This window comes from Quercus robur, chromosome 4 (genome assembly GCF_932294415.1).
Source record: "Quercus robur chromosome 4, dhQueRobu3.1, whole genome shotgun sequence".
NCBI lineage: Eukaryota > Viridiplantae > Streptophyta > Magnoliopsida > Fagales > Fagaceae > Quercus > Quercus robur.
The window spans coordinates 80694799-80722404 of record NC_065537.1 but is presented as its reverse complement, the minus strand read 5'-3'; the positions used below and the strand labels follow the sequence as shown (position 1 = coordinate 80722404).

At 36.1% G+C, this 27606-nt stretch overlaps 2 protein-coding genes across 3 annotated transcripts in view; one reads left to right on the top strand and one right to left on the bottom strand.

Moving 5' to 3' along the window:
- The window catches only part of LOC126724297 (E3 ubiquitin-protein ligase makorin-like), a 132921-nt gene that overhangs the window by 95696 nt on the left and 9619 nt on the right, over positions 1-27606 (bottom strand). The gene's annotated exons all lie outside the window — the stretch shown is intronic.
- The window catches only part of LOC126724274 (putative disease resistance protein RGA3), an 88178-nt gene continuing 76571 nt past the window's right edge, over positions 16000-27606 (top strand). Inside the window, exon 1 of one of the 2 annotated variants that reach the window (XR_007654849.1) lies at positions 16000-16015. The gene's annotated coding sequence lies outside the window, so the exon portion shown is untranslated. Of the gene's footprint in view, positions 16016-16346; positions 16367-27606 lie in introns of those variants that run through there. The other variant, XR_007654851.1, reaches the window with a different exon arrangement.

The following is a 27606-nucleotide window of genomic DNA, read 5'->3' as shown; positions in this document are numbered from 1 at the left end:
CTTTGATCTATTCAGTCCAATTCGGTCTATACAGTCCTAAAATTAAGAAGGAAAAAAAAAATTTTTTTGACCTAAACTTGAAAAGACAACCTACAAAAGAATTAATTTAAGTCTCAATTTGTCCAAAATGCACCGAAATTGATCGAGTGGACCGAATGGGACCAAAGTGGACTGAAGTAGACCTAATTAGACCAAATAGCAATTGTTTAATTTTTAGGGAGAACAAATTATACATTATATTACAATTATAATTACAAATTATTTATTTATTTTCACGCATCGCGTGGATCTGTAACTAGTTTTCCATAAAAAATGTGTCAAAACAAAATTTTCCTAAAGTGAATTGTTAACCATTACCTTAAGAGCACCCGTTAACATGACCTATTATATATATATATATATATATATATATAACTGAAACCTCTGAAATTCCCACAATTTTTCACGTCAGCACAATATTTAAATAAAATTATCATTTTATTTAAATAAAATTATTTTTGTTTAGTCTAAACTTAATAAGAAGTGAAACTCTATCTTTTTAACAAGTCCAATTTAAACTCAAACTCATCATTATCATTAATATTTAAATAAAATTATCATTTTATTTAAATAAAATTATTTTTGTTTAGTCCAAACTTAATAAGGAGTGAAATTCTATCTCTCTAACAAGTCCAACTTAAACTAAAACTCATACTTACACTGAAGCCTTTGACTTTTTGTTGACCTCTCCATAATTGGCCACATCATTATTATTATTTTTTAATTATTTAAATTTTTTGCACCTCATTATAATTTATTTTATTTCTTCATTTCTTCAATTAGATTGAAAAAAATAACAACTTAAAAATACAAACATAAATTGTATCAATCCAAAGTAGAGTTTTAAAGAACACAATTTTTCATTAAAAAAAAAATACACCAACTAACCTTTTATATATATATATATATATATATATATATATATATTCTCCACTTAAAAGGAGTCTAAGTAAAAATCAAATACCTTAAAATTCTTGAACTCTACGTTAATACCGTGTATATATCAAACGTTTTGTTTAAACAAAACCAAATCAAAATCTGAATCATATTATTAAACAGATTGAAAGATTTTTTTTTTTTTAATAATTATGTATATATAATAATTGAACTCTTCGAATACTAAAAGATTATGATATATTAGAACTTTGGGAGACTAACCGCTTGGTGGAGCAATTATTGGCACTAGCATGGATGGCTCTTAGTGGTGACTGCTTGATTGGTGAGGAAGAAAAAGAAGCTGCATTATATATGTAATTTTGATCTCAAGTCTCAATAACAAACTATTATCCTAGGGTAAACTTGGCGCTAGGTTCAACCCACCAATAGATTGTTTCATCTAAATAATTCCATTGGGTTTTAACTGCTGACTTTTTGGTTATTTTTTGGTAACATTTGAAATTTTCTTTTAGATTTTAACAATTATAGCAACAGACTATTCTTTTGAGGGTAGAATATATTTCTTTTATACTTCTCTATGGGTAGTTACATATTTTTTTTTGTTTATAGTTTGTTTCAATAATTTGTAGGCACCAAATTTTCTAATTCTTTAGTTTCATTTGAATTTTTGGGTTTATTTTTTGCATTATATGAACCTGTCGGCATATTTCAACGGCATCTTTCTCTTATATTTCTCTTTTGTGTGTAATGACTGTAGTCATATATTTTTCCTATTGTTTCAATAATTATAGGTTTAGAATCTTCTAATTTTTTAAAATTACTTTTTTGGCATTTTAGAAGTTTTAATATCTAACTTTTTGCATTAGTTTTAACAATATCTGAACTGTTTGGTAGATTTCAACAACTATACCATGAGTAATTCTTTTGAAGATAACTAATATTTCTCTATTGTGTAGTCATATATATTTTGTTTTGTTTCAACAATTCCTAAACAATGAATCTTTCGATTCGCCAATATTTTAAGATTTGACTTCTTCATTAAATTGTAACAAAATTCAAGTCAGATGGGAGCAATTTATGCAATTGTATAGTTTCATAATCAATTTAAGTTTCTGTGTATTGCATGGATTAACGACTAATTATTATTATTTCTATAAAATAAAGTGTCCTTCGTTAGAATGATGTATGGCTGGCACATTAAATTATCAGCTAGGGAACAAAATTAACAGCTAATCCTCGGCTCCACTAATTTTCTTTAGATTCAGAAGGGGCCAAGGCCCAACACTTCCGTTGTGCTTCACGTGTTCTTGAGACCATTGGTTGCTTTTTCTTTGCTTGATTGTACCAAGAAACTGAAAAATAAAACTAATGATATCGATGAAATTCGTCAACATTGGAACTCGGTCCTGCTTTTCTTGTGTGTAGTTAATATGAAGAGGATTTCTTTTTTCTTTTCTTTTTTGATATAGAAGAGGATTCCGTTTTTCAAATATCTCATGATGTTAAAGATCACTCCTGACAGTGTAATATTTTAAAGAACACATTGCATCTCGTCAACATTGAAACTTGGTGTAGTTAGGGTCTGTTTGGATATAATTGAAAATACTGATAGAATAATTTTTTAATATATGAATAGTATCGTGGGATTTATAAATAGTATGTGAATAGTGTGTGAATAGTATATAAATAGTAAATTTTGTCTCTGCATAATGAACCCATATGATATTACTGTTCTGAAAAAAAAAAAAAAAACCAGAAAATGCAAACTTGTCATGTTTCACGTTTTCAGCGTTTCACATTTCCTTCTTTTTTTTTTTTTTTTTTTTTTTTTCTTGCACTTGTTTCCACTTTTAGAGACAAAATTTACTGTTCATAAACAGTATATATACTGTTTATTCACTGTAGTAACATTGTTCACGTGGGAACTACAACTATTTTATTAAAAAAATATATTAAAAATAAGTCTCACAATACTATTTACATATTTAAAAATTATTTTACTATAATATTTTTAATTTTAATAAAAATAAATTCTACCAAACTGATCTTATCAAGAGGATTCCTTTTTTTCAAATATCTCTTGATGTTAAAGATCACTCCTGACAGAGTAATATTTAAAGAACACGTTGCATCTTGTCAACATTGAAACTCGGTCCCGCTTTTCTTGTGTGTAGTTAATATCAAGAGGATTCCTTTTTTCAAATATCTCATGATGTTAAAGATCACTCCTAACAGGCTTTCAAAACAAAAAAAAAAAGATCACTCCTGACAGTGTAATATTTAAAGAACACATTGCATCTCGTGTTTCACTGTTTCCCAGCAGTGTACTGTCTGGACTCTGTAATATCATCTGTACCATCTCGTGTTTCCCATATATTTGTTATTACTTTCGATGCACCTCTCTTTTATTCATGAACACATTGCATCTCGTGTTTCACTGTTTCACAGCAGTGTACTGTCTAGACTCTGTAGTATCATCTATACCATCTCGTGTTTCCCATATATTTGTTATTACTTTCGATGCGCCTCTCTTTTATTCATTTCAAGACTTTTTCAACATTTAATCAACCTATTTTTTTCCCCATATATTTACTATTACTTCCTCTGCACCTCCCTCTTTTATTCATTCCAAGATTTGTTCAACAAAAATATGACTGCTCTCTCTCTCTCATTTTCTTCTCCCTCTTGGTGGTTTTTTATGCTATTTCTAAAAATTTTATGGGAAATTTATTAATTATTCTACCTGGCAACTCTGCTTTTTGTTTAGTCATTTGAACAATTTTCTATAGTTCAAATGATTGGTTTTATTCAATGCAGTCTTGTTGCTGAATATTATTTAATTAGGGTGGTCCGTGTTGCTTTACTAACTACTACGCAAGGCGGCAAGGGTTTATGGGTCCGTTTGGATTGAGTTTATTGTTGTTGAAATTGAAAACTGAAAACTGAAAACACTGTAGCAAAATAATTTTTAAATGTGTGAAAAGTACCGTGGGACCCATTTTTAATATTTTTTAATACATGAACAGTGTTGCTACAGTACATGAACAGTACTGCTACAGTGCAAAACAGTAATTTTTGTCCACCAAAGTCAACATATGCGGGCAAAAGAAAAAAAAAACAAAGAAAACGCAAAACCAAAACATGGACGCAGGAAAACGGGGAATCCAAACGCCCTTTATATATCATTCAAAACATTTAGGTCATGCATGTTTGATACTGAGTTCAAACACATATTTTTAGTTTTTAAACAATATTACATGTATTTTTACACATTTTTTCACCCACATGTATTTTCAAAAAAACTGAAAACTGTTATTTAAACATACGTACCAAACAAGCCTTTATGATGTCCTTAAGAAATTTTTTTTTGCCTCTATAATCTTATCAAACAGGACAATAGATGGCTTTTGATTATGCATTCCTTCTTTTTGGCAACTCTTCTATATATGTAGTTTAATTAGCACTTCCTAATATTTTTAATGGTAACATTTAGAATTTAAATTCCCATTTTCAATTGTAACTATTTTATACATGTTAGTGTATAGCTTAGACTAGTTTAGCCCATTGGGCTTAGCCCAGTATACTGTACTTGTAGTTTACTCCTTTTACTTGTACTGCACACATATCTAGCCTATATAAGACTCTCTATTGTACATTATTATACACACATCAATATACAAACTATTCAGTTTTTCTCACACTTTATATTCTTAACATGGTATCAGAGCCATTCCTCTGACTTTCTGGTTCCTGTGGACATCTCCGGCGTTCTTCCGCTGCCCTCGCCTTCATCCAGTAGCCACTGACAGAAGCGAGTCACCGCCGTCACGCCCACAGTCCCAGCAACTCTCGGATCTCATTGTTCTGCTCATCCAACTGTCAAAACAAAGGCATTGAGTGACAGAACAGACAATCCCGAGCAAAACCCAACCAAGAACAGCCAGAAAACACTTCACACGCGCCGCCACGCGCCTCCCGAAGTTTCTGCCTCAACGAACACGCGCTCCACGCGCCTCCACGCGCCGCCAACGCTCCGCCACTCTCACTCACGCGCTCCCACGCGCCAGACCAGCTGTCTCCCACGCGCCACACGCGCCAGCTGCCATTCGCGAACTGCCACGTCAGCCCTAGTGTGACGTCACACTGCCACGTCAGCACACGTCAGCCGTTGACTTGACCAGCTCTGACCGTTGACCGTTGACTTCGACCGTTGACCGTTGACTTTGACCGTTGACCAAGTCAAAAATTTTCAACCGGACCTGTCTTGCTCAGTTTTTCGCGTAGATTCTGATTTTGGGCTCCGTTTCTGCATTTGAGGTATCTAAATCTCACTTTTTGGTAATTTTCTTCATTATGGCTCAACAAAGTGAACGAGATATCATACGTCCTATCACCATCATGTTGGATGGTCCTACTAGCTATCATGCATGGTCTCAGAATATGACCGTCTTTCTCAAGGGTCGTAAACTGTGGAGATATGTGACTGGTTCAATTCCTAAGCCAGTACCAGACCCTAAGTCCAAAGCCACAGCTGCTGAAGAGTCTTCCAAGACTGCTGTTACAACAGACGATTATGAAGAACGTCTAGAGGAATGGGAGAGTATTCAGAGTAAGATCTTATCTTGGTTTATCAATACCTCTATTCCCTCCATTCATAATCTTCTTCCTCGTCTTGAAACTGCTGAGGCTGCTTGGAAATTTTTGGCCGATCGTTATAACTGCACTAATGATTCAAGTTTGGAGTTTCACATTGAATCAAAGCTTTATCAAATGCGCCAAGAGACAGGTCAGTCTATTTCTGATTTTTATTCTCAGACTTCTACTATGTGGGAACAACTCTCTGCTACAGATCCTCCACTGGTGTGTTCTAAGGATATTGAGCTCTTTGTCAAATATCGGGATCGCCGTAGATTTATGCACTTCATGATGGGTTTACGTGAGGATTTTGAGCCTACTAGGGCTTCTCTACTTAGCCGGTCTCCTACTCCTTCTCTTGATGCTGCAGTAAAGGAGCTCATTTCTGAGGAGAATCGTCGGCCTACTTATCACATGACATCATCTGATCATGTATTGGCTACACCCTCACCACAGCCTCCCATTGTTGCATTCACTGCTCCTCCGCGAATAAACTCCGGGCGTCCCACCTCTCAGTCTTCCAAAGGTACTCACTGCAAGTTTTGCCGTGCCAGAGGCCATGACATCTCTGTTTGTCGTAAGCTACAGAAATTTGTGCAAGAGCAGAATAAAGCTTCTCTTCCTCAGGCAGCTGCTGTATGTCCTTCAGATCCATCGGTTCCTACAGGTCCATCTTTGGCTTCCTCACTTACTACGGCTGATATTGAGGCAGTTGTTCAACAGGTTTTATCCCGCACTTCCACTGCCCTTTCTGTCACCTCAGGTAAACAACCTTGGTTTTTTGATACTGCATGTTGTAACCATATGACTCCTGATGAATCCCAATTTTCTGATAAGGCACCCTTAGAACATCCAATCACCATTTACACTGCTGATGGAACTCCTATGCCTGTTAGTCATAAAGGAACAATCTCTTCTCCTTGTTTATCCCTTAGTGACACTTTTCATATTCCAAAGTTATCCCTCAATTTGCTTTCTGTTGGTCAACTTTGCGAATTAGGCGTAGATCTTCTATTTACTAATCATGGTGTGGATGTGCAGGATCCCCGGACAGGTCAAGTGCTTGGGACAGGCCGTAAGGTTGGTCGCATGTTTGAGGTTCATGACTTGAAGATTCCTTCACAAGTTGTTTCTGCAGCTGCTACCACTGCCACCTCCTCACCTGATCTATGGCATGCTCGTCTTGGTCATCCATCCTTATCTCGTCTTCAATTATTGGCTTCTCAAGGTCATTTAGGTTCAGTTCAGTTTCAAAAATTTGATTGTACTTCCTGTCATTTTGGCAAACAAACAAAACTGCCCTTTAATAAAAGTGACTCTTTTTCATCTGCCCCTTTTGATCTTATACATTCTGATATTTGGGGTCCTGCACCTGTTCCCACTGAGGGGGGATCTAAATATTTTGTCATATTTGTGGATGATTTTTCTCGGTATACTTGGATTTATCTGCTTCACCATAGGTCTGAACTTGTGTCTATTTACCAAACATTTCATAAAATGATTGAAACACAGTTCAATCGCACCGTTAAAATCTTTCGATCAGATAATGCTCAAGAATATAATGATAAATCTTTTCTATCCTTTTTAGACAGACATGGTACTCTTCCTCAGCGGTCTTGTCCTTACACCTCTCAACAAAATGGTCGTGCAGAACGAAAACATCGTCACATTCTTGATGTTGTCCGCACCCTTCTCATTTCTGCCTCTCTTCCTGAGCGCTTTTGGGGTGAGGCCGCACTCACTGCTGTGCACACCATTAATCGTATTCCTTCACCAACTACACACAACAAATCGCCTTTTGAGCTTCTCTATGGTCAAACTCCTGACTACTCCTCTCTTCGGGTTTTTGGTTGTGCTTGCTTTGTCTCTCTTCCTCCTCATGAACGAACAAAGCTCCAACCTCGTACTCGTCTCTGTTGTTTCCTTGGTTATGGTGTGTCTCAAAAAGGGTTTCGCTGCTATGATCCCATTTCTCATCGCCTTCGTGTCTCCCGTCATGTTGAGTTTTGGGAACATCGTCCTTTCACGAGTCTTCAGCAGTTTCCTACATCTTCTTCCTCCGAGTCTCCCATTTTTACTGATCTTTTCCTCCCTCTCTATCCTGAACTTGTGGAGGATTCTTCAGCAACGACTGCCTCTCCAGACGACTCCTCTTCGGTTCTGTCTCCGGCATATGACCCGCCTGTCTTGGATCCTGTGGCACCACCCTCTCCTGAGTCTCCTATTGGTCCTGAACTTCGTCGTTCTACTCGGGTAAGCATTCCTCCCCCTTATCTCACTGATTATCATTGCTCTTTTGCTCTTGCCACTCTCTATGAACCTCACACCTATCGTGAGGCTCATACTGACCCTCTTTGGCAGCAAGCTATGAATGAAGAACTAGATGCCCTTCATAAGAATCACACTTGGGATATGGTTGATTTGCCTCATGGTCAGTCTGTAGTAGGTTGTAGGTGGGTTTACAAGATCAAGACCAAGGCTGATGGATCTGTTGAACGATACAAGGCTCGCCTAGTTGCCAAGGGCTTTACTCAGGAGTATGGTATTGACTATGAGGAAACATTTGCTCCTGTTGCTCGTCTTACATCTGTTAGATGTCTCATTGCTGTGGCTGCTGTTCGCCGTTGGCCTCTTTATCAAATGGATGTGAAGAATGCTTTCCTCAATGGAGACCTCCATGAAGAAGTGTACATGCAACCACCCCCTGGCTATCCACACTCAGGCAATCAAGTTTGCCGCCTTCGCCGTGCTCTTTATGGCCTCAAGCAGGCTCCTCGAGCTTGGTTTGAAAAGTTTAGCTCAGTTGTTGCTCAGCAGGGTTTCACTTCGAGTCCTCATGACACTGCTCTCTTTGTTCGACGATCCTCTGCTGGTATCACTCTTATTCTTCTTTATGTTGATGATATGATTATTACTGGAGATGATTCTGCAGGTATCCGCTCTCTTCAGAACTTCCTTAGTCAACATTTTGAGATGAAAGATCTGGGCACTCTCAGCTATTTTCTTGGGCTTGAGGTTACCTCATCCTCTGATGGATACTATCTTTCCCAAGCCAAATATGCTTCTGATCTTCTCTCCAAAGCCGGTGTCACTGATAACAAGACTGTTTCCACTCCTTTGGAATACAATGCAAAGCTCACACCCTTGGACGGTGAACCTATATCCGATGCTACTCGCTATCGTCAGTTGGTTGGCAGTTTGATCTATCTCACTGTTACACGTCCGGATATTTCACATGCCGTGGGTATGGTTAGTAAGTTCATGGATGCACCTCGTTCTGTCCACTATGCTGCTGTTCTTCGGATTCTTCGATATGTCAAAGGCACACTTTATCATGGTCTGCATTACTCCTCTCGATCTTCTCTCGAGCTTCATGCTTATTCAGATGCTGACTGGGCAGGTGATCCGACTGATCGATGCTCTATCACAGGTTTCTGTTTCCTGTTAGGTACTTCTCTGGTCTCGTGGCGCAGCAAGAAGCAGGATGTGGTTTCCCGTTCCAGTACTGAGGCTGAGTATCGTGCCCTTGCCGACACCACTTGTGAGCTTGTTTGGCTTCGCTGGCTCTTGGCTGACATGGATGCTCCACAGCCCACTGCCACTCCTCTTTATTGTGACAATCGTAGTGCTATCTACATTGCTCATAATGATGTTTTCCATGAACGCACTAAGCATATTGAGATCGACTGCCACATCACTCGCCAGCATCTTAAGAAAGGAAATCTCAAGTTATTCTCCATCTCCTCTGCTGACCAGCCTGCTGATATCTTTACCAAGACTCACCCGCCTGGTCGTCTTCGAGATCTTATATCCAAACTCCAGTTGGCTTCCTCCTTGCCACCTCGAGTTTGAGGGGGGATGTTAGTGTATAGCTTAGACTAGTTTAGCCCATTGGGCTTAGCCCAGTATACTGTACTTGTAGTTTACTCCTTTTACTTGTACTGCACACATATCTAGCCTATATAAGACTCTCTATTGTACATTATTATACACACATCAATATACAAACTATTCAGTTTTTCTCACACTTTATATTCTTAACAATACATATGTAATAATGTTTGATTAGCAATTAATGTTTCTAGTTTCTTATCTTGTCAGGTCAAGTTTTGGAGAAATATTACAAGTTACCACCCTAAATAATACCACATACTTCATTTTGTACTCTAAAACTCTTTGAATACACATTTTACATCCTAGACTATGAATCTTGTTACATTTTGTACCCGACATTAAGTTTTCTATTAAAAGAAAAGACAAAAGTTTATTTTTAGTCCTTAGGTTTATTTTTATTTTGACATTTTACTTTTCAAAGTTCTCATTTTTGGACTTTCATATTTGGTTCAGTTTTTATATTAGACTTACTATTTATATATGATTGTACCAAGAAAATGACAAAACCGAGTGGAGCAATTCTATAAGTTTTGGGATTATGGTTCCTTTAATGTTTGTAATTGTATAATAAAAAATAAATTAAAAACTTGATGATTGCAAAATTTATATAAAAAGAATCTAATAAAAATTAAATATATTATTATTGATCAGGACAGTAAACTTCGGCATTACATGATATTGCACAAGTGCACAACCTATCTAAAGTCCAACACAACTTGAGAAGATAGTTTCATTAAAGCAAAATTTAAAGCCATTAGAGAAAAGAATACATTTTTCTAAGATATAATCTCTTTTTTCAACCAAAAAATAAAGAAGACAAAAACTGGTTATCGGTCTAAAATTACAGTACCATGAGTTTAGTTCAGTTCTCGATCAGGGGCCCAACTGTTGGACATGGTCTCTCTCTTCCATTAGAATGTGAAAATGTCTCACACTTTACCTTTTCTTTTCTTTTCTCTTTTTGCAGAAGGGCCCAATTCTAGAAGTTGTTTTTTTGGACATGGTCTCGATTATTATTATTATATTATTTTGGGATTCACATCCCGTGCAATACCTAGGGTGCTAGGTACTGCACGGTGTGCAATAGTCTCAATCCCAGCCGTTTATTTAATCCAATGCATAGTAAATTGACACCTAATAAGAACAGGTCAGCAATCCGTGTGACACCCCTTTCTTTGCTCTTTTCTCTCTGCCTTTCAGCTACCCAAAAAAACAAAAAACTATCTCTTTCTTCAGATCTTTCTCCACCCAAAATTCGAAAACTCTCTCAAACCATTGCTCAATCTCCATGGCTACAGCTAGCGGCCTCTGCGTCCCACACCTCCACTACCGGCGGAGTTCCGGTACATTCGTGCCTCTCTCCTTCGGCCGCTGGAGGTGCTATCGTCGGTGCCACCACCACTGGTGGCCGCCGGGTCCTCCTCTCTCTCTCTCTTTATTGTCTTTTCTCTTTTATTTTTCTTTTTGTTTCTCTTTTTATTTGCCTTTTAGAAGTGACTGAATCCCTTAGAGTTTTGTTTAGTGACTGGGTTTCCTTTTGAGTATAAAGCTTGATGATTTGCTTTGGGTTTGAAAAATTGGGGCTTTTGGGTACAGTCGAATGTGTTTTGATTAAGTATCTGCCTGTAGTTGTTGTGTGGTGTTGTCTTTGACATCAGTCCAAAAATTATGTTGCTTGGTCATGAACTCACGATGTATGCTAAAAATCATTATGAAATTTCTTTTTCTTTTTTTTCCTAATTTTTTTTAGGTATCTGTTCCTTTTCTAAATTTGGATTGACTATACAGATGGGTATTTTGCTGGTGGATAATATATTTTGTTTCTTGTAGTTCATTTTAAAGATATGAACTGTGGCTCTTGATATGTAACGAGGTACAGTGTTTGTGAGTTTAGAATAATGATTCTTGATTTGTTATGCACAACTGGTTTTCTAAGCTATGTTGCTACTCACACTCTTATTTGCTATTTTTGGGCATGAGCTAATTCTTGGTCGGAGTTTATTTAACAGCTTATGTGACATGACTAATGTTATGGCTGGATTGCTATGCTCTCACCATAATGTTGTTGCATTGATCCTGACAAGTATATTGACCTGCTATTTAGAAACCATTCAGGTTCATAGCTTGGACATTTGACAATTTATGCTTTATTTTGAACCATGCTCGGTCCTGTTGCATATTATCTCCTAACTACCTATAGGCATTAGGAATCTACTTGAGGCTATACACACACACACACACACATTTTACCTCCTGTTTCTTTGCTTACTACCTTGTTCCTTAAGACTCAAAACTATATCATTGCGGGACATTGGTTGTTATTGCACCTGACAGCCAAAATAATATTCCTTTCTTTTCTTCCCTTTTGCTAACAAAAGGTTTCCTAGAAACGTATTAATTAATATCTTCCAACATGTATGTTATGTGTGGATAAGTGTTCTGTCTCATGTCTCAATTACATTTCTTTTTTGGGTACGTTTCATTAGAGCTGTTTTGTAATTTGTGATTATAGTTTATAGAGCACTTACATATGTAATAGTTTGGGTGATTATAGTTTATAGGGCACTTACATATGAACACATTCCATTGCTAGAGGAATAATCAAGTGCAGAGACCCGCAAAATCTGAAATAATTCTTGATGAAAATTTCCATATTGATTATGTAGCCTAAGTTCAAAGTGTTGATGCGGGGACAGTCCCAACAAATAATGATCATTCCAAAACACAGCCTTAGTCGAAGACGAAACAGAAGGGTGAAGGGGAGTTGTTTTGAAAATTTAGTAACGGGGGAATTGGTAAGGTCATTGGATAAGGCTTTACATTTTGGTGATGGAAGTAGTTTAGTGGAATGGATTTGTGGTGTCTTGGATAAAAACAAACAGAAAAAGATATCTCTCTCTTCCTTCAGATCTTTCTGATTCTCTCAAGCCTAGTCGGGACTAATCTCCTTACTCCCACACCATCGTTGCTAGAGGTGCTTATCACCAGTTTCAGTCCGACAACCTCTCCCGTCTCCACCTAGACCATGCTCCAACAGATTAGCCACACCTTTATTCTAAAAGCCAACCCCAAAAAAATTCAAAAAATTAATAAACTGTGGGTATTTTACTAGTGGATAATATATTTTGTTTCTTGTAGTTCATTTTAAAGATATAAACTGTGGCTCTTTTGATTTCTTGAATTGTTACCAATCATGCCTAACAAGTTTAACCCAAATTTTTAAGTTTATATGTTAAGGCCTTCCAAAATATTCTGGTGATGCTATTTTGGTTCAAAAGAATGTTTGAAATTTTGGTGATGCTATTTTTCTTTTAATAAAAAATTGTCAAATATTTCTAGTTGAACTTTAATTCTTCTTGGGCATTTCTATGAAGATGAGAAGTTATTAGAAGACCTCCAGCCACACCAAAATCTCAAATATTTGGAAGTGCATCAATACAATGGTGTGGAATTTTCAAGTTGGGTCTCTTCTCTCATAAATCTTGTTGATTTAAGGATAGCAAATTGTGAGAGATGCCGATAGCTGCCACCATTGTCTCATCTCCCCTTTTTTTTTTTTTTTTTGATAAGTAAGAATGTTATATATACGAAAGGCTACTCTATGCATAAAGAACATAGAGCAGACCTTGAAGATACAAGAAGAAGAAAACAGAGAAAAAAAAAAAAAGGAAAACCAACCAACAAATTAATTACAAAGAGAAAGAGAGCTAAGGAAAGAAGGGAGAGAATTACTAGTCATGAGGCCTCAAGCCCGAGACCAATCAAAAAGAGTTCCACTAAGAGAAGTAAGCATCTGATCACCGGAACTATCCAAATCCTCAAAAGTCCGCCGATTCCGTTCCTTCCAAATACACTAAAGGATGCACAACGGAACTAATTCCAAATCTGAGACAAGTTCTTCCCCAACCAATTCCACCAGCCAAAAAGCAAATTTGGAATCGATCTAGGTGTAACCCAAGACAAGCCAAAAGTTATAAAAACAAAACTCCATAATCGATAAGCTATCTCACAATGAAGAAGTGGTCTACTGTCTCTCCACAATGTCGACACATAATACACCAGTCCACAAAAACCAATCTCCTCAATCTTAGGTTATCACCTGTTAGGATTTTATTCCAAGCTACACACCAAATAAAAATGGAGACTCGTCTAGGGGCCTTTGCTTTCCATGTAGCTTTCCAAGGAAAGACAAATAAGGGAGAGTCCCTTAATTTGTTATAATATGACCGGATGTCAAAATCCCCATTAGGTTTCAACTTCCATTTCATCCGGTCTCCCACATCCATTGGAGGAGTATTAGCTCCCAATATATGAAGAAAATGCAACCCTTCAACCATCTCCCAATCATTAAATTCTTGAATAAAACGAACATCTCAAATTCTTCTATCCTCCGCCCCTTGCCTTGACAAAGAAGCTTCTACAGAAACCTCCTTATTAGTGGTAATACCATACAGCCTTGGGAAAGCCAATTTAAAAGGTTGATCCCCATACCACCCATCCTGCCAAAACCTCACTCTATTTCTCAACCCCTCATCTCCCCTTTTTAAAATCTCTAAGCCTTCATATGATGAATGATTTGGAGTACATATCCGATAATGATATGAGTTAAGAGGTGCTTGCTTCATCCACAACATTATCAACACCGTTCTTTGAAGGGTCACCCTTGCCTAAATTTTGGCTGCTCTTGTTGTACCTCAAAGCCAAACACATCCTCCTACTACAACTGTCTCTACTACAGAGACCCCTATCTTGACCCGTGTGACTAGGGCTGGGCTTAAACGTCTAAGGGGATTGAATTCCGAGCAACCCCAAACAATTCCTGATTCAGAGAACTCCCCTCCAGACTTTGGCGATACCCATGTGGAGGTTATGGATGCACCAACCTACATAAAGGCTTTTATGGTGGACGGGGAGGCTCTTCCTGCCACAAACAGAGTAAGGTCCGTGGAGAGATGGCCGTGGAGGAAAAGTCGCTGAGTGTGTGGGGAAGGCTCTTCTACTTCTCGAGGACATGAAGTACTGGGCAAAATGGGATGATGACAACTTGTTGCTGAACATGAAAAGGGAAGCCATCATGGTAATTCACAATCTCGTTGCGTTTCTTATTTCTTTTTAAAGGATTTTGCAAGCTCAATCAATCTTTTCTTTATAACTTTTGGTTGGGCTATCAATGCTCCGCGGTCATTGTGGAGGTTTCTTGCTGTCAAGGCTAAGGCTGAAGAGCTGAATGCTGATAATGAAGATTTGTTAAAGAAAATTTGTGACACGATAAACAAAGTTTCTGAATCCGAGAAGATTAGAGATGAGGCGGAGGAGAAGACCAAGGCCATTTCTGAAAGGAAAGAAGCTTTAGAGAAAGAGCTCGAGGAAACGAAGAAAGCGCTTGCGGAGAAAGATGCTGAGCTGAAATGCTATGTGGCAGATGATGAGGCCAGAATTCAAGAGTCTTATGAACAAGGTCAGCTCGACTGCATTTCCTCCGTGAGGTCTGAAGTACAGCAAAACCTTCAAGTTTACTTTTTGAAAGGATGGTTTGCTGCGCTTGGGAGTAGGAAGAATCCACTTGCATCTTATCAAGCGCAGCAAACCATCCTTTCAAAAAGTGGACTTGAAGGTTTTGCTGTACTTTAGACCTCACGGAGGAAATGCAGTCGAGTTGACCTTGTTCATAAGACTCTTGAATTCTGGCCTCATCATCTGCCACATAGCATTTCAGCTCAGCATCTTTCTCTGCAAGCGCTTTCTTCGTTTCCTCGAGCTCTTTCTCTAAAGCTTCTTTCCTTTCAGAAATGGCCTTGGTCTTCTCCTCTGCCTCAGCTCTAAGCTTCTTGGATTCAGAAACTTTGTTTATCGTGTCACAAATTTTCTTTAACAGATCTTCATTATCAGTATTCAGCTCTTCAGCCTTAGCCTTGACAGCAAGAAACCTCTCCTCAATAACTGCGGAGCATTGATAGCCCTGCCGAAAGTTATAAAGAAAAGATTGATTGAGCTAGCAAAATCCTTTAAAAAGAAATAAGAAATGCAATGAGATTGTGAATTACCATGATGGCTTCCCTTTTCATGTTCAGCAGCAAGTTGTCATCATCCCATTTTGCCCAGTACTTCATGTCCTCGGGAAGTAGAAGAGCCTTCCCCACACACTCAGCGACTTTTCCTCCACGGCCATCTCTCCATGGACCTTACTCTGTCTGTGGCAGGAAGAGCCTCCCCGTCCACCATAAAAGCCTTTATGTAGGCTGGTGCATCCATAACCTCCACATGGGTATCGCCCAAGTCTGGAGGGGAGTTCTCTGAATCAGGAATTGTTTGAGGCTGCTTGGAATTCGATCCCCTTAGACGTTTAAGCCTAACCCTAGTCATACGGGTCGGGACAGGGGTCTTTGCGGTAGAGACAGTTGTAGTACGAGGATGTGTTTGGCTTTGAGGTACATCAGGAGCAACCAAAATTGATAAGGATTTCCCTAATTTGGAAATCGAATGGGTTTGAAACCATACCAGCAAACGGCTCTGCTTCGTCTCTGCAACGGCCACTCCCCTCTTTCACTTGGTACGCATTCTATGCTTTTCACTCTATGTTACGTTGATTTCCGTATTATTAATTAAAATTTGACACTTTTTCAAATTCTATTCTTTATAGAAACAATATTATATATATTCAGCCCCGGTATAATTGAATTGGTATTTTGTTTAGGTTTTTTGGTAATAAAAAAATCAGAGACTTTTGGCAGCCGAACTGTTGAATATTGCTTCAGAGTTCTACTTTAAAGGGTTATTATTTGAAAGTACATGGTTTGTGTTCTGTTAACAGCTTCATGGAGATAATCATCTGAAGATTAGAACAAGTTTTTGGGGCAATATGGTCATGGGATAAATCACTCGGGAAGTTGATGCAGCTAAGGTATTCAGTTAGACTCATTCATAAGCTAATGATTATTGAATTTTTTGGAATAGCATTGGGATTTCCAATTTGTGTTTATCAAAACAAGGGTGCTTGAGTTAATCAATTTGCTTTCAAATCAATTAAAAAATGTCTTAACAATTGGAAAAAAATGAACGGGGGAGGGTTGGCCTTACACTGCTCAAAATTAACAATCTTATACTGTTTTAGTAACTCCAATAGTAATGTTTTTGACTCTTCTCACTTTTGAAATTGGATGTAGAATGAATTGGGAACACAAAATTTAAGGTGTATGTATCTGGGCATATTCAGAACCGTATGAAAAAAGTGCAACAAGTCAACAGCTACGGTGATTATCTTGTTTTGGGTTCATTCTAGATATGATTCTCATATTAAGAGGGGACCCAAGAGGGAAGATGCATAATTCCACATTTGTTTGTTCATTCTATTGATTTCTATCTTTATATAAATTATAAAATGACACTTTTCTGTTGCGTTCTTTAGGCTAAGTACACTCGGTAAGGCAGTACTCAATTTCAAGCCCTTAACTTCTTCAAAAAAGGTACACTCTTGTTGTTTGATGGTTAGGGGAAGCATTGGGAACCCCAATTTCTTTCTTCGGAGCCGTTTCTTTTCCTGTCCCCTGCTTTGCATGGTGCTTTGCTTCCGGTTCTTCGGAAAAATCAATTGACATCCACCCTTGTCATATATTCCATACATCACACTAAATAGATTGAAGTTTGGCACTTAATGATATTTTGATAACATCTGGTGAGAGATCATTATTTGGCAACCACCATCTAGGAAGCAGTTTTATATTCAGGTATTTATTATGTTGTTTGCTTCAACTCTTTATTATTATGAACTATTTATATCAACAAACAAAATATCCAAATATGGTTTTTTGGGTTCTTACATAATTGCTGGTTTTTGTTCACTATACAATGATAACTTAGTTTGGATTAAAGTATGGCTTCTGATTTTGAGTTTAGACATGCAGAAGTTCTGTGACAGATTTTACTTTATGCACAATATTTGGATAAAAAGTTAGGATCAATAAAATAAAAATATAGAGTTATACATAACATAGTTTGTCATTTGAAAGAGGAAAAAAAAATCAATTGAATTCTCACATCGAATGCTTAGTCCTTTTTTTGTAAACCAAACTGACATGAACATAATATTAGAAACTTTGTTTTATGTTTTTTTCCTCACTTTTTTGGAATGATTCCAGACAGAAATTGGTGGAAAATGGTCCAAGACTGCTCGAATCCTTAATTGAATGTATTTCAGAAGGATGTTCTGGTCCAATATTATTACAGGTCCATTCATCTCCTTTAAATTAAGTTTTCTTTGTTTATAAATTATCCAAATTCCTCGTGTTTTGCTTCAATTAGAAGTATAATTTTTGTGCAGTGTATGGAATATAAAAACAGACCAGAGTTTCTGATCTCCAAAGTGAGTCAATACTCCAATTATGTAAGCCTCTAATGAAAAAGTTGTTGGAAAATCTTTTTTTTCTTCCTTTCGTTTATAGGCTTATTTTCTTATGTTCTAAAACTTATTTCAAGTAGTTTGGCATGGATAAAGATCACAACTAGGTGTTAACAGAAGAGTTGTTCCTTTTCAAGAATGGCTTCATTATGCTTGCAGCTGATTCCTTGGATATTTGACAACTTTTTAATGAAGCTATTGAAAATTTTCAACCTAAACATGTAATTATTTCAACTCACTGTATTTATTTCTTAATTAAAACAAGTAGGCCACAATTCTCAGTTTGTAGCTTTAGTTTCTGTAACTCACTTCACTCTGTAACCACATGAATCATAAAATGAGTAATAAAAATCATGTTCTCTACAATGCAACTATAAATTTTTATTTAGTTTTATCTCAGTAAATTGTTATCTGGGAACTGGGAAGGGAAAAAAAATTGTTTTTCACTTAGGTAGATGCTTCATAACACCAATATCATTGAGAAAAAAAAATCTTGAGATCTGGTCAGTTGATCAGAGGGATTTAATGCCACTACTTTCTTACATTCGTGCATCTCCTTTCTAAGTTCACTTTGAATTTACCAAATACTGGCTCTCTTCATTCTTCTTTTTTGTTTCAGGTTTAGTGAATTTGTCAGTTATTGAATTCTGTATGCAGGAACTTTGAATTTGGAAACAGAAAGTTTTTAGTGAATTTACAGCAAATGCAAGAAGATAAATAGGTGCATATCTTACTCCTATCTTTATATATCTTATTACATAGATTAGGTTACACGGTTCACTTGTTTTGAATTTTTGGAAATTTGATTGCAAGATAGTAGAAATAGTATTATTTTCCTATCTTTTCCTTTTCCTTAAGTTAAGGGTGACTGGTTCTTAGAATTTTCAGCCACCCTCTGTGAAACCTAAGCTGATTGCAAACATTTATCTTAGTGTAATTGTTTCAATAACAAAACAAGCTTGTTATGAATTTTTTTTTTTAATGCTTTTCAAATTGGAACCCTTTTACCTATATACATAACTGTACTTTAAAGCATCCATATGAACTTAATTATAAGAACTATCTTGAGAAATATTTTTTAGAGATTAAACATCTAGAATTTGCCAATTATGAAGAAGAATCAGATAATCTGAAGAAATTTCTGTGAAAATCTGATGATGGGATGTATTGCTTGGATAGTTTCTGGATTTGAGAAGCTGATGTAGCTAAGGTACCAGTTAAACTTGTCTATAATCAAATATTATGTTTGATCATAATCAAATTTGAAGAATCCCGATTCCCGAGTTGTGACATGTAAATATATAAAGAATAGGTAATGAACCTTATATACTTCTGTTATGTTTTTCCTATGCAGTTCTTGAGGCTGGAGATGAAGTTTTTGAGGTACGTCCTACCTTGGCTGATGCTCATCTAGGAGGTGATGATTTCGACGAGGTTGAAACAAGAGAAATTAGTAGATCATTAGCTTATATACTTTGTTTTCTGATTTATTGTTATCTGTTACTAAATTACACCCGTAGATTCTATAATTTTAAATAGAGAATAAACTTTAAGAAAGATGAAGGCATAGATCTTCTGAATGACAGGCAAGCTCTACAACGTCTCATAGAGACTGCTGAGAAAGAGAAGATGGAGCTGTCATCTCTGACTTAGACCAATAATATTAGGTATGTGGCTGTTTCTATGCCTTCTTTCTTTTAGTTGATCTCTCTCTCTTTGCCATAATCACAGAGAGAAAACATTTGGTTTTCCAGTTTACCTTTCATTATCGCCATTTGGATGGCCCAAAACACATTGACACCACGCTGACTAGTGTCAAATTTGAAGAACTGTGTTCAGATTTGTTAGACAGGTATGCCTTTTGACAATTGAAATTAGTAGTCATATGTAATATGACTATTTTTTCTTTTTATCTCCATTACTTCAGTTTTCTTTCTTCTGATTTTGAACTCTCTTTTTCTCTCATCTGGTAGTCTAATTGCCTGCTTAAGTTCACTGGATTACAACTCATAAGCTTTCAGCACCAGTTGAAACTTCCATGAGAGAAACTTCAAAGATATGGATGTAATTCAACTTGTATCCCTGCTGTTTAGGAGCTGAAAAATATGGATGAAGTTTTTGTTCTTGGGGCTGTAGTTCAGGTTTGTCCTTTTCTTGTTATTATGTTATTCAACTTATTATTTTTTTGTTACTTTTATTTCCAGACTGGTGTTTTATTGCTGGAGAAGTTAATGACATTGTGCTCTTGGATATCTCACCATAGAAGGACTTGAAACTTTGAGTGGTGTCAACTTCACCAACTTCCAAATCAGAGTTGTTCTCCACCGCAGTAGATGGACAGACCAGTGAACAGATTAATGTCTATCAGGGTGAGAGAGAGGTATTTATCTCTCTGAAAAAAGGGTGAGAGAGAGTTTGTGAGGGACAACCAGTGCTAGCACCATGCCAAGTGATGGGGTATGTATTTGCAAAAACTTTTGAAGAGAATTTGGATTTTGCTCAAACTAGATATAGCAAGTTTTAGTTCTTAACAGAAGGCATGAATTAGAATCTGGTAGTTGAGGACGTTTTGGCTAGAGATATTATTAGAATGATTTTGAATAAGCCTAAAACCCAAGTATCTTAGCTAACTATAATTTATTTATCTATTTGAGAAATAACTAATCATATATCAAGAAAAATTTAGACCACTAGTGGAATATGATGCTTTTTTATATTATAGTTCTAGAACCATAACCATTGGTAGTGGCTGCGAATGCCCCCTGCCACCCCTCCTGTTTATGTTCTAATTAGTGTGTAGACTGAAAAATGCTTTTATGTCTTCGTGTTTTTAACTTCAAAATTTTTTTTTCTTATAATTTATATTGTAGCACAAGGAGCTTCTTGTTTTTATATTTATTACCTCTTTCAATGATGTTACCATGTTCTACAAAGAACCTACATCTTTCTTTTCTTTCTGAAATCTCAGCATTTCAAGCATATATGTTTTTTGATTTTAAAAAAACAAAAAAATGGAAATGTTCACTTTTTTTATTAGAACCTGTAAACCTAACCTAATTATATTACTAAACCTCATGTTTGTATGTACAAATTAAAAATGTTGTAGGTGGATAGGATGGTTAAAGAAGCTGAAAATTTTGCAAAAGGAAGACCAAGGAAAAGAGGGATGCCATAGACACAAAGAATCAAGCTAACTCAGTTTTGTACCAAACTGGAAGCAACTAAAAGAGCTGGGAGAAAATGTTCCTAGCTAGACAAGGAGAATGTAGAGGCTAAAGTGAATGAGTTCATGGATGCCATCATTGGTGGTTCTACTCAAGCCATTAAAGATGCAATGGCTGTCCTGAATCAAGAAATTATGTGACTCTGGTAGTCAATGTTGATGTGAATTTGAATTGGTTCAGAACCTTAGGAACAAGTACAGAAAGTCCATGGCTTAGGTGATTATCTTGTTTTGTGTTTCATTCTTTTTTCCCTTTGCATAAAAATTTCATTCTAGATATGATTCACATTTGTTTGTTCATTCTAATGATTTCTGCCTTTATATAAACTAGTGGTACTCTATCTCTATTTGGTCATCTCTTATAAAGTAGAAAGAGGAAGGCAATATTTCCCATGTGGGACAACAAATTTGCCTAAGGTTACAACATGGTTTAGCCCTTGGCCTTTGAAGCAAAAATTGTCCCCACAATCATTATTGAGAACTACCCTCTAGGAAGCTGTTTTATGTTCAGGTATTTGTTATTTTGTTAGCTTTAACACTTTATTATTACTTCCTATTTTTATCAACAAACAACAATATCCAGTGTGGTTTTTGGGTTCTTATATTATGTCTGATTTTTGTTCATTGTACAATGATAACCTAGTTTGGACATGCAGAAGTGCTGTGATGGATTTTACTTTAAGCACGCTATTTGGATACAAAGGTAGGATCAATAAAATGAAAATATAGAGTTAACCAATTGAATTCTCACATCAAATGCATAGTTCTTTTTTTGTAATATCACCGTATTTGTTGTATCTCCATCACTTCAGTTTTCTTTCTTTTGATTTTGAACTTTGTTTTTCTGTCATCTGGTAGTCTACTTGCCTGCTTAAGTTCACTGGACTACCGATTGCAATTAACTTTCTCATTGGCTTTGAGCACCAGTTGAAACTTCCTTAAGAGATACAAAGCTTTACTTCAAAGATATTGATGAGGTAATCCTACTCGCATTGGGATTTCTAATTTGTGCTTATCAACACTATGGTGCTTGAGTTTATCAATTTGCTTCCAAGTCAAACAAAAAAGTCTAATAAATATCCCAAAGTCAACAACAAAAAGGGGAGGGTTGGCCTTACTCTGCTCAAATCATAATGTTTTCATATATACATACACCACAAAAATGTTAATTAACAATCCTAATCCTTTTTAGTAACTCAAATTGTAATGTTTTTGACTCTAATCTATAAGGGTGAGAGAGAGGTATTTATCTCTCTGAAAAAAGGCTGAGAGAGAGTTCATGAGGGACAACAAATCCCTTGGAAGCTTTTGCTTAGACAACAAAACTGGTGCTAGCACCATCACACAAAGTGATGAGGTATGTATTTGCAAAATCTGTTGTTTTAAAGAGAATTTGGTTTTTACTCTATGAAGCACGGGTGCGTTTCAAGACTCGGGTGTGGGTGTGGGTGCGGTTGCGGGACTCGGCAATTTTTGAAAAAGGTGGGTGCGGGTGCGAAGGGACTTGGCGATTAAAAAATTATTAAAAATATATTTATTTATATTTTTAATATATTGCTAAGCATACTTTTTCACATTATATAAACATATATCAAATTTAAGAGCAATAATAGATAATAACTAAAACATGATCTTCATAAATTAAATACAATTCACAAGATTGAAATTAAAACATTCCATAATGTTCAGAAATAAGAATACAACTCACAAGTTTTAAACTAAAACAAAATAAAAGATAATCAACAAGACAGAGAGGCAGAGAGTGACCACTGAGGAGATTGAGAGCAGAGACAGAGAGGCAGAGAGTGATCACTGAAGCCGAGCACACCGGACCAAAGCTTTAAGTTTAACTATGACTAATCAATGTGGCTTCCTTTCAAGAGAGGGTATACTGAGGGCAGTGAGTTTCACAAGGAGTGGCAAGATTGTGTTGGAAATGGGTGGAGGACACCTTGTGTCGCAGGATCTTTAGAGCACAGAGAAGAGAGACGAGTGACGGAGTGAGAGAGTTTTGGACGAAGTGAGAACACTGAGAGAGTATTAGGGTTTGATAATAAGTTCAAACGGTGCGTTTTGCACCTTTTTTTTTTTTTTTGAATTTTGGCCTGAATCGGCCGTTTCGACTTGAAGCGGCCATTTCGGCAGTTTCGGCCAATACGGCCCGGGTCGGCGCAAATCAGCCCGATTCAACGTGAATCGGGCCGAGTCTTAGCTGCATTGGCGCGAGTCAGGGAAAAAAAAAGAAACCACGTGGCAAGACGCAGCCCGACGCGGCATTGACGCGCGGTCAGCGACGTCCCTCGCGCGTCGCCCCGTCACGTCGCGTTGGATGCGGGTGCGGCGCCTCTGGAGCCATGTCCGTGCATCCCAGTTTTTACTCAAACTAGATATAGCAAGTTTTAGTTATTAACAGAAGGCATGAATTAGAATCTGGTGGTTGAAAATGTTGTGGCTAGAGATATTATTAGAATGAGTTTGAATAAGCCTGAAACCCAAACTATCTTGGCTAACTATAACTAATTTATCTATTTGATAAATAACTATATATATATATATATATATATAAAGAAAAATTTAGACCATTTGTGGAATATGTTGCTTTCTGCCCCCCCCCCCCCCCCCCCCCCCCCCCCCCCCCCCCCCCTGTTTATGTTCTAATTTGATATAGACTGAAAAATGCTTTAATTTCCTCATTTTTGTAACTTAAATTTTTTTATTCTTATAATTTATATTGTGGCACAAGGAGCTTCTTTTTGTTTTTTTTTATTACCCATTTCAATGATGCTACCATGTTCTACAAAGAACCTATATCTTTCTTTTCTTTTTGAAATCTCAACATTTCTAGCATCTATGTTTTTCGATTAATAAATAAATAAAAATAAATGGAAACGTTCACATTTTATATTAGTAACCTAATTATGTTACTAAACCCCATGTTTGTATGTACAAAATAAAAATTTTGCAGGTGGATAGGATGGTTAACGAAGTTGAAAATTTTGCAAAAGGAAGACAAGGAAAAGAGAGATGCCATAGACACAAAGAACCAAGCTAACTCAATTTTGTACCATACTAGAAGCAACTAAAACAGCTAGGAGACAATGTTCCTAGCTAGACAAGGAGAATGTAGAGGCTAAAGTGAATGAGATCAAGGATGCTATCTCTGGTGGATCTACCCAAGCCATTAAAGAAGCAATGGCTGTCCTGAATCAAGAAATTATGTAACCGTGGTAGTCAGTGTTGATATGAATTTGAATTGGATTGTCTATTAGCTTTTTTCGGATTGACTTCTTTGCGTGGATGGCAACTATTGTTTAGCCTTGAATTATGTTAGAGTTGAGAGAGAACTCTTTGATATAGAGTTATTTGGGTGTATTGGGGTTTGGGTTTGTGAGAGTGGTTCTACACCACCTTTGTACTCTCCATATTTGTTAGTGAAACTCTCTCCTTGTCACCGCCCGTGGATGTAGGCCAAAGGCCGAACCACGTAAATTCTTGGTGTTCTCTGTTGTGTGTGGTTGTCTATTTTTTTTTTCTTTTTCTTTTTGCTCATAATAATTATTTGATAGATCTTTCTAAAGTCATAATATTTTTATAAATAAAACTTATGCGGGAGTGCCATCTAAATACTCTTTCCCGCAACAGTCAATCTAGAGTCAACCCAGCCAACTCGGTGTTGGGTTGCTTCTGCTATTACACTTGGGATCAATTGGAAAAGAGCTAATGGCAATGATATGATCAATGCAGATTTCACAAATAGAGAGCAACTCTTAGAACTTCAATTCTGACCATATATACTTGCATATTTGTGTAATTTTTATGTTAGTTTGTACCAGCTATGTTGATTTGTGATTTTGGAAAGTATGATGTGTATATTTTCAAATGTGATTTTGAGAATGGGTAGTTTTTAATGGCATAGGCAGGAGGTTTAGTCTCTTCTATGGCACAAGCAAAGCAAATTTCAAGTCTTTTGCCAATATTGCCTATGCACTTGTCACCTTCTCAATTTTTATGAGCTCAAGATTTCTATGTAAGGAGAAGCTTGTGAAACCAATGGTACAGGGGGGTTGTCATCTGCTGGTCTCTATTGTTGTTTATGCTATATCTCAAGCATTAGAATAGAAAGAACGCTGGAGATAATTCATTATGGGTTAAAGTTTTATCTTCATTCTCATTCTTCCATAAACAATTCAAATGTTCTTCAATTGGTATTTTCCTCCAATCTTATTGTTTTTTTTTTATTAATGATAGGATGAAAAAAAATCAAAAGCATATTTCAAAGATAAACTTTCGTTCATTCCTAAAATAATATTGATTCTATTTTGATCCCTAAAATATGCATTCTGTTATACGTAAGCAAAAAACATAACAAAAATAGATAGATGGGCATTATAAATTTTCAAGAACTGGAATAGAACCTCTTATATTTTAAGTGAAAGGAATAAAATATAGATTATATTTCAAGACCTTAAAAGATTTTTTTTTTTTTTTGCCAAAAATTATATATTAGTCAAGACTTTAAATTATCTACATTCATATTATTTTCATGTCTAGAATTTTATACAAGTAAGAAAGATTAATGTTTTTATTATATTTACATCTAATTGTTCAATTGAAACTCTTAACATTTTTAAGCAATTAAGCGAGGAGAGAGTCATGGAGGAAGCAGCTACCTAAGCATAGCTAGCCTCTAGTCTTTCATGTATAACAACACCACAAAAACAAGTGAGACAGAGAATGAGAGTGAGATCATGGGAGATGAGAGAGTTTTTGGTTTTTTTATTATTTATAAATATAAAATATTAAAATTTAAATATAGTTAGTTATTGTTCGGTCTAGTCCAGTCCTTTATGGGACCTGGACCAAAAACCTATATGTATATATGGTATAAAAGGACAACAACTAAAGAATATACACACTGTAATACAAGTGTGACATTTAGTAATGCACGTGTTCAACACGTGGGACCTATAAACAACGTCGTGTTCATGGTCAAGAGATGTATTCATGTTCTCTTTTCTAGGTATTAATGTATTCATGTTCTTTTTTTTTTTTTCTTTCTACATACTATAAAACATTTATAAAATAAGTTCTTTTGGATATACACCACTATCAGTTTCTTTAAGACTTTCTCCCCTCTTCCTATGTGTGTGTGTGTATTCTCAAAAATAAAATAAAACATGAACATTTTTTTTTTTTTTTGAGAATCATAAAAAAAAAATGTCCATGTTTTATATATAGCTTATAGCTTATAAGCATATTTTTGTACACTAATTAGTAATTGATGATTACGATGCTACATTTTGATACAGAATAATATCTAGTCCTTGTTAGGTTGCATTTATGTGGACACATTTTTAAACGAAATAGATACACAATGTAGCAAACTATTAAAATCCCAGGTGTTGAACAAAATAGCAATCAATGTAAAAAAAAATTTCAAAATTATAATGAAGATATAACTAAATCTCCTATGGTTCATCCAAGGCAGGTTTCTTCTGTCACTTCAAAAAAAATGTTCATAAATTATCCCTCTGGTCTTCCATGCATTCAACAACTCAAAAGACCTATCAGGATGGTAGACTTTGGCATTACATGTTAGATTCAGCTTAGAAGATCGTCCTTGCCAAATAACAATAAATATAAAAAAAATTTAGTTAGTTGTCACGTTTCAAAACAATGTTGAAAACTAGCATCTCGAGTGTCTAAAACTCGAGTTCCAAGATAAAACTCGAGTTTTTAAGTCTCGATTTGTAAGAGGATGGGTATGATGTGGAAAAAAATCCATGTAAAAATCGAGTTTTAAAGACTCGATTTCCAAACATAAAAACGCCACTATAGGGCTTTAAAACGTCACTATAGGACTTAAAAACGCCATTATAGGGCTCCCAGACCACTTATAAATTTTTTTAGAAAAACGCCGCTATAGGGATTTAAAACGTTACTGTAAGGCTTTAAAACGCCACTATAGGTGAAATTTTTTTGCATAAAACTCGAGTCTTAAAGACTCGAGATCTATGTGGCATTTTCACATTCACAAAGCGAGCCTTTGAGACTCGAGTTTTAATATGGATCTCGAGTTTCTAAAACTCGAGATGCTACTTTCCTTTATTCTTTTAAAAGTTGCCTAACTTACTACATAGAAAAGCTACACAATGCTAGTTTGCTCATTCCCCCGGCTGAGAAGCATGATCTTTCACAACCTATCCAATGCTCGCTACTACTATTTGAGAAGAAAGATTCATTAAAGCGAAATCTAAAACCATGAGAGAAAAGAAAACTATTTTTCTAAGATCTAATCTATTTTTTTATTAAGAAAAAAAAATAAAAAAGCAAAAAATAAAAAACCATTGGTTAAAACTACACAATAACATATATGCCCTTTTGTAGAAAAAATTTGTAAACTAACAATATGGTGTTGGTCACTCCTGGAGTAAGGCGAAATCTAGAGTCCAATCCCAATCCAAATGAACCCAAACTTATTAAATATAAAGTGTAATTTATTTTTTTAATTTCTACTATCAAG